This window comes from Octodon degus, unplaced genomic scaffold, assembly GCF_000260255.1.
Source record: "Octodon degus isolate 3935 unplaced genomic scaffold, OctDeg1.0 scaffold00007, whole genome shotgun sequence".
In the NCBI taxonomy this organism is placed as follows: Eukaryota; Metazoa; Chordata; class Mammalia; order Rodentia; family Octodontidae; genus Octodon; species Octodon degus.
In genome coordinates, this window is record NW_004524583.1 from 26,521,040 (window position 1) to 26,529,190 (window position 8,151).

Sequence of the window (8,151 nt, forward strand, 5' to 3'; positions counted from 1 at the left end):
CTCTGGTTTTGGTATCGGGGTCTGTTTTGAGCCAACTTTAAATTATTGGATCTTCGTATTTCTTTCTTAGCCTCACTTGCATTAATTTCCGCGATGGGGCTGGCGGCCTAGGCACCTGTTTGGCAAGTGCAGGGACTGGGGTTCAATCCCTGGCATCACATGCTGCATCGGCCCTGCCCTTAGGTGCACTCAGCTGGCCTCTGCGACTGGGCTTGGTGGCGCATGCCTGTACTCCCAGCACTGGGGAGGCTGAGAACAGGATCACTACAAGTTGGAGCTGCGTAGTAAGACCCTATACCAAACACATAAAAATTTAATAATGATAATAAATAAATTTCTGCTCTAGTCTTTATAATTTCTTTCCGTACATACCTTTTGAATTTAAGTTGCTCTTTTTTAGGCGCTTGAGGTTCAACATTAGGTTATTTATGTAAGCTTTTTCTGTTTCTCTGATTTGCGAGACTGCTTTCATTGTGTCTCGTGAGTTCTGGTGTGTCGTATTGCTGTGCGACACTCTGGGACTCTGGGGATGTCTACTACTAAGTTTATTTGTTCAGAGGTTTAGCTCAGCTCTGATATTTCTTTGTTGATTTTCTCTTTTGCCTTTTATGGTACCGAGGATTGAACTCAGGCCCTTGCACTTGCCAGGCAAGCACTTATTCTACTGAGCTATCTCCTGGCCCCTGGTTCATCTATGTTTAATTTTGTCATCTCTTCTTGGAATGTCCCCTTAACAAGTATGTAGTGACCTTCTTTGTCTCTTCTGATCCCCCTTGGCTTGAAATCCACTTTGTCTATAAACAGAATAGTTGCCTGTTTTTTTCCAGGTTCCTGCCCAAGTTCGTTTTCCACCCTTTTATGATGAACTTCTTTGAGGGTTAAATCTGTTTCTTGTATGAAGCATATTGTTGCTTGTTGTTTCTTGATCTATTCTGGTGATCGCTCTTTTGGTGAATTGAGACCATTAAGTTTAATGGTTATTACTGATCTTTGTAGACATACCCTTGTCATGGTAGTTTCCTGTTGTTGGTTCCTTTTGTTTCCCTTCTGCTTACCTGCTTTCCTTGCTTCATGTGTTCATTCTATTGGGATTTTAGGAGGGTTTTTTAGGGGGTTTTGTTTGTTTGCTTTTTTGTTTTGTTTTGTTTTTGTGCAGGGTCTCACTATGCAGTTCGGCCTTGTAGTAATCCTCCTGATTTCTGTCTCCTGTCTCCCTAGTGCTGGGATTACAGTGTGCGCCACCACTTCTGGACTCCAGCTCCGGCTCAGTGCACCAGAGGGCGGGGCCTGCGCAGCGTGTGGTGCCAGGGATCGAACCCTGGCCCCTGCACTTACCTCAGCAAGTGCTTAGTCTGCTGAGCTATATCGCCAGCCCTTTCTGTTGGGATTTTTGGAATTGTTGTCTTTTTCTACAGTATTCTTCAGAATGTTTGGAGTGGTGTTTTGGTGGTTATAAATATCTTTAGGTATTATCATTGAAGTATCTTCTTCAGTTTTGAAAGATAATTTTGCAGGATATATCAGTCTGGGTTGGACACGGTTTTGTTTTAGGGCTTGAAATATTTTATTTCAAGCTGTCACTAAAGGGTTTTAGTTGAAAGGTCTGCTGTGATTCTGATGGGTTTTCCTTCATAAGCAACTTGTTTCTTTTGTGTAATAGCTTAGTATTCTTGTGTTGAATTTCTGGAGTCTTGACTACCATATGCTTTGGGGTAGTTTTTTTTTCTGGTTATAACTATTTGGAGTTCTGTAGGCCTCGCTAGCTGTACCTCAAATTCTTTTCCAATGCTTGGAAAGTTTTCTATTACCTCTGTGAACAGATGTTTTTTGTTGGGTTTTTTTTTTTTAATGACCTTTGTTCTATCTTTTAATTTCTGCATTCATTCCTATTAATGATATATTTGTTTTCTTTGTATCATTTAGCATCCGTTGTGTTGATTTTTCATAGTACTTTACAGGTTTGTTTGTTGGTATATCATGAGACAGGGTTTTACTGTGTAGCTGAGGCTGGACCAGGACTCATTAGGTAGCCCATTTGGTTTCGAACTCACAGTGATCCTTCGGCCTCTGCCTCCCAATTTCTGGGATTACAGATGTGTGTACCATGCCCCACTAACTCTTTCAGTAGAATATTTTAATCTTCTGGATTTCTATTTGTATGTTTAAGTAATGCAGTTCTTTTCTATGTTATGCATTCGTGGTTTCCATTTCTTTCGTAAGCTTTTTTTTTAAACTCTAGATTCACTAATCTTCTCCTTCCTTAGGATCATTGTCTCTCTGTTTTGTTTTTGTCAAGAGACTTATTTATCTGTTTGTTACTTCTGTTGCTTCCATTTCATACATCTGGTTAGCTTTTTTTTCCTACCACCTCTAAGGCCCCTTTATTTGCATTGGGTGAGTTGGGGATTAGGGATTTCATCTTGCTTCTCGGGTTTGCCATTTTTAATTTTTTGTTTTGTTTTATTTCTGTATTGAGACTTAGAAATTGTTCGTGGTAGGTAGCTTTATTAATTAGTATCAAGCTTTTTTTTAGAAATTACTATTTTTCAGATACATCCTCTGGGTGTAGCTTTGGCTTTTGAGTCTGTCTCAGAATAGGCTCAAATAGGATGCTGCCTGTCTAACTATTAGGAATAAAAGGTCGCAGCCTGTTGGGCCTAGCATCTAGCTCTTTGATACTGGACTACAGTAAGCCTTATGACCCACAAACAGTCCAGATATTGGTAGACCAGATAACTATGTCATCTTAGCTAAAGTAATATAATCAACAATAACAGTAACTTCAAGCACAGTCTGAAAAATAACAAACTGTTGTAGTCAGGGCTTGCAAGGAAAGCAATTTAATACAGGACACATAGTTTAGAGGATTATTTTATAATACCTAAAGAGTCACATACAAAAAAGTGCAGGAACTCTGTCCACACGCTAAAGACCCAGAAGATCCAGCTGAGACCTGGATCCTCTGGGAATGTCTTCCATTGAGTCTAGCTAAAGACCCAGAGCCCATGACAATGCCCCCCACAAGTCCAGCTGGGGGCCAATGTCTTATGCCAGACTGTATCAAGAGTCTGTGCTAGGAAGGCCCAAAGGTCAGTGTTGGGAGCCAGAAGTGTGCCAGTAAGCTGAGGGATCTGCACTGCAACCAGGAAGAAATACTTTAAGTAAGGGAACTCTCTCCCTCCCCCACCCCCCCAAAAAAAGAACTGCAGCCATCTTCAGCAACAGTGAAATCCTAAACTCCTCCAGTGATAAGAACAGCCAATTTCATGTCAGGAAAACCAGCATGACAGGCTTCTCCAGGAAAACCAACAGTACCAGCTTGTCCCATCCAGTTGTTGGCAACAACCCTCGGGTGGCCCTCCTGCACCCACCACCATGCTGATTTAGTTCAAGTGAGTGTTGTAAGTTGACCACTAATTGACAATCCGCCATGCTGTTAGTTTGTCCCCTTTAACTATAGGTATAAGTTTTTTGGGTTTTTTGTTTGTTTGTTTGTTTTTTTCCTGCGGTACTGCGGATGGAACTCAGGACCTTGCATTTGCCAGGCAGGTGCTTATGCCGCTGAGCTATCTTCCCAGCCCCATAGGTATAGGATTTATAGTTATATAACAATTTTTTTTTCTTTTTTTCTTTTTTTTTTTTTTTTGTATTTAGGACAGGATGTACAAGGTCTCACTGCATAAATTGGACTCATAGTGATCCTCCTGTGTACAGCTTCCCAAGTGCTGGGATTACAGGCATGTGCCACCATGCCCAGTCTCAATCACCATCTCAGCATACCCCAGGGGCAGGGCTGACTCAGCAGGCCCAGGGATCAAACTCCTGGCCCCTGTGTCTGCCTAAGCAGGCGCTTTAATCCACTGAACTATTTGGCCGGCCCAACAAAATCTTAAGATGAGTAAAAAAATTTTATACAGTAAATGTCCACTCAATAGAGCTATTCTACCTTAAGGAGAAAACATTTTAAAAGGATCAGAGGAAAAGAAGAGAAGTAAGAGAGATTACAAGCAAGGCTGAATGACGACGCAGGAAGTGTGCAGTCCAGGACATGACTGTTGTCTTGCGTTAGGCTAAGGAGGCAGCGAGAGCCTAGATCCCTGCTGAGAACCCCAACAAGCTGGCAGTAGGATTAGGGCCGGGTGCTGGCTCTGGTACTTTAAAATCCGCCAAGTGGCTCCTGGCCTGTGGCGGTGGGGTAGGACCCTTGGTCATCTCGTTTATAATACTCTGGTGTCTCCTGCCAGCCGACCATGACACCTGGACCCCAGATGTCTGTGGTGCTTGTCGCTCACCCAGTCACTGTGGCGCTTTGACACTGAGAGTCCTGAGATGAGCTCACCCCACAGCTGCTCTGAGTCTAGTGTTCACTTGGCCCCATGCTAAAATGGTGTCCAGAGAAGCACTGTCTGTCACCAAGGATACCGCAGTCACTCGGAGTCCCTCACCAGCGATCGTAGCACACAGCACCCTCTGTGCCATCCCACCAGTGCCTCTCTCCCTGGAGTAGCCGCTTTCGTTCTCTAGATTCGATCTTCCTTCTCATGCCGGGGGGCCAGGAAGCGGGGAGAAAGTGTGGACTGCCCCTTCCTTTTTCTGTGTTGAGGTCTGTCTGGGCACTTTCTCACTTGGCTCCTGTCTTCTCTTCTGATCCTTCTTGGGGCCTGGGGATCCAGCTCACTCTTGCTTTTCTTTCTTCCCCAAGTTTAGAACCTGGATTCCAAACCTTAGAGAGATTTTTTTGTTGCCTCTTACCACTCTGCTATCTTCCTAGGAGTCTTTTTTTCTTTTAAAGCCTAACCAGTAGGCAATCTTTACTCCTAAAAAACAAAAAGAACAAATAAATTTCTTCAGAGAGCCTTCTACTCTGGTTTTGTTTCCTTGTTTGCTTTTTGTAGTGAGTTATTAGGTTGAGACACTTGAGTAATTTCTTTCTTTCTTTTTTTTAGGTTATGAGAATATATTTATTGGGGGAAAGAAAGCTGTCCGAGAGAGGGACTGGAGGGTGGCCCAAGTGTGTTGTCCCCTTCACTGAGTAATTTCTACACACATGGAAACATTGGTTGTAATGAGGCACTTGTCCTACTGCTAGCCACAGATATACAGAAATATACTTGAATCAATAAATAAAATTAAAAACAGGGGCGGAGAAATAGCTTAGTGCTCTCGTCCCTACCTGGCAAGTAGGAAGTCCTGTTTGATTCCTGGTACCAAAAAATTGAAACTCAGTCAAACAGCAATGACTGTGCCAAGATTGGCAGGTGTAAGGAATTTTCTTCAAAGAAAATACTAAAGGCCAACAAGATAAAAGAAAAAAGCTATAACGTGGCGGGGTGTCTCATGCGCGGGTAGTCACCTTGACCCGTGTGATGTCCTCAAGCACTGTGGTAAGGCCATCTGAGCGCACCCACACTTCCAGCGGGATGCTTTTGATACTTGACAATTACTGGAAATTCTCTGGGTTGTACGAATTCTCTTAGTGTTACAATCCTAAGATAAAGCAAAAATTCTCTACTCAAATGAGAATTCATTTCCCATTTAACTTTATATTTTATTGGGACCCAGCCAGGTTCTTCTGGGATATTTTAAGTAGGGGCAGAGGAGTTTGCCTTGTTTGGTCTACACGCAGCGGCATGCCTGTCTCAGTTGTCTCCTGCTGGGGGTGGCCCCATGTTCCGGCCTGGGGCTGCTCTGCCAAGCCCTGTGGTGTCTGTTTTGAACCCTTGAGTTATTCAACAGATCGAAGGCTGGTTGTCCTCCCCTGAGCCGAGAGAATACTTGCTGCTGCCCGTTTATCTTCCTTCATACAAAGTTGAAAGGGCCCATGACGGAAGTGAGCGCTGGGAGGAATCTACCCTTTGCCCTCTGCGCTGCGCCCGTGTTTTTAAGCTCACCCAGCTCCCTTGCTTCCGCAGTGTCTCACGTGGGAGCCTCCATGTCGTCAGCCTCGTCGGACACGGGAATGAGTCCGTCCTCGTCCTCGCCCCCGCAGAATGTCCTTGCCGTGGAATGCAGGTGATGAGCGTTTGCTCTGCCTCCCAGCGATGTGCTGCCACGGACCGGACTTCCAAATCCCAGCGGACAGCCACAGAAAGCACTCAACTGGTCTCACGTTGCTAGGTAGCTCCCGAACGCCGCCTCGGACCGACCGGGGCTGTCCCCTCCTCCCTTCTTTTTCCTTGTTGCAAAACCAAGCTGATAAGCAGTTGAAGGTTAGGCAGCCTGCCATATTTGTCTGAAGTTTCCCTCTTTGTTTCTTTGTTTTTTTTTTTTTTTTTTTTTTTTTTTTAGTATGTGTGTGTGTGATACAGAAAAAGGGCACTTAGCAAATTTGAATTTGTATGATAAAGTGGTCAGGCGTGATTGAAATCAGAGACAAGCAATCACTAAGATGTATTTGGACACTTGGTGAGTCGGGGGTTTATGTTTTGTGTTTTTTATTGTTGTTTTTTTTTTTTTTTTAGTGGAAGCACTTGCTATTTAGAACTGCCAAAGTATATGTTCAGCAGTGTGCCCAGGTTTAAAGATGTAAATGGGACAAAATAAGTTGTGAAAGGAAGTGTAGTTGACTGAAAACTACAGTTGTAATAAGTCTTCCACTTTTTATAGGACTTTTGAGCACACAATTATGCAAATATTTTAATGTTTATTAATGTGTACAGTGGAATTGTGAATAAGTTTTCAGTGGACTATCTTATCCCTTGACAAAAATATTTTGTCTTTTTTCTATGTAATTTCAGAGTTTTTATTTTGTTACAAAAATACGAAAATGAAATATATAACAACAATGAAGTTATTTAACAAGATTTCTAAAGCTGAAATTTTTGTGTAAAATAAGGTATTATCTTGCAACTTGTTAAATATATTTATTCAGACATTGGATGTTGTATTTTTATGTATTTTTAAAAATATTAATAAAATGGAAAAAAAGACAATTCTAGGTTAATTCACTCTTTGGGTGACACTAGCTCTCAGCTGTCCGTTTTCCATGCGGTGCGTTCAGCCCCCCACCTGTGCAAGGGAGTCTGTCCGTCCTTCGAGCAGAGCAGAACTGTAAATGGGCATCTGGATCGTTAAAGTGAGTCCTTAGCAGAAACTTTGGCAGTCCTAGTATTTAACCTTTTTGAGGATCCAAGTTTGGTTGCCCTCACAATGCTTTGTCACAGTGTTCATGTTTGCTATACTGCCGAATCGATTTCTAGCTCCCAAAGTTGAGATGCAACAGCTAAGTAAAGCAGTTATGTGTGCTTTGTCTGTGAATTGTTCCACAGACTGATACAGCTTGTAAATAGTTCTTCCAAAATCATGTATTTAAAGCAGTTTTGCATATACATTCTGTAAAAAGGTGATTTTTTTAAGAGCAATTTTTAAAATCATGTTTATACATTGAGAAGGTTTTTTGAACCTCCTTTTCTGTGTTTCATATGCTGTAGAATAATAATCTAGACGCTCTAGATTGTATATCAGGGTCTGATTTACAAGAACAAAGTCAGTGCTAACCCTAGTGATGGCACATAGCTTACTGATATTGTTTCTTAATTTCACTTGCCATTTGTGAATTTGTGATTCAGATTCCTTCCATCTTCTCAGAGAATTAAAAACAAAAAAGTACCCTTGTAAAATGCACTTTTTTGTCTTTTTCTTTGCAAAGCAGAAGTATTTCAATGTACAATAAAAAATGGAGCTCAGCGGTCAGTATTAATAAAGGCCATGTTTTAAACATAGGCTTTATATTTTCAGTTTTCATTTAAGTGATTGCTTTCTCCCAAATGTCAGTAATGTATAACCGGAAAATCAGATTTCACCAAAGAAAGCGTTCTAGTATACTCTTCAGTCTTTGCAATACATATTTCTAGAATTTAATTATAAAAATGAAAAAATGTCATTTAAATCTAGTTGAAACTAGCAGTCTTAAATTTATATATTAGATATTTTAATGATTTCCTTCAGTAGCAATATAATAAATCTAAGACAACTAAGTTATCAATCTGAGTACTGACTTATAATTGATACATATTTGGCAGTGAAGTATTGGAACGTTGCTGCAGAGAATAAAATTGCATATTTATTGAGAAGGTATGTAAACATTGCTTAAATCGTTTTATTTATGGGCTGGAAAAGATTGTGAAGTTAGGTGAATATTGCTTAGACATT

At 41.4% G+C, this 8,151-nt stretch overlaps 1 protein-coding gene across 1 annotated transcript in view; it reads left to right on the plus strand.

Annotated features, from left to right (window-relative positions):
- The window catches only part of Arid4a (AT-rich interaction domain 4A), an 85,738-nt gene that overhangs the window by 76,671 nt on the left and 916 nt on the right, over window positions 1-8,151 (plus strand). The gene's annotated exons all lie outside the window — the stretch shown is intronic.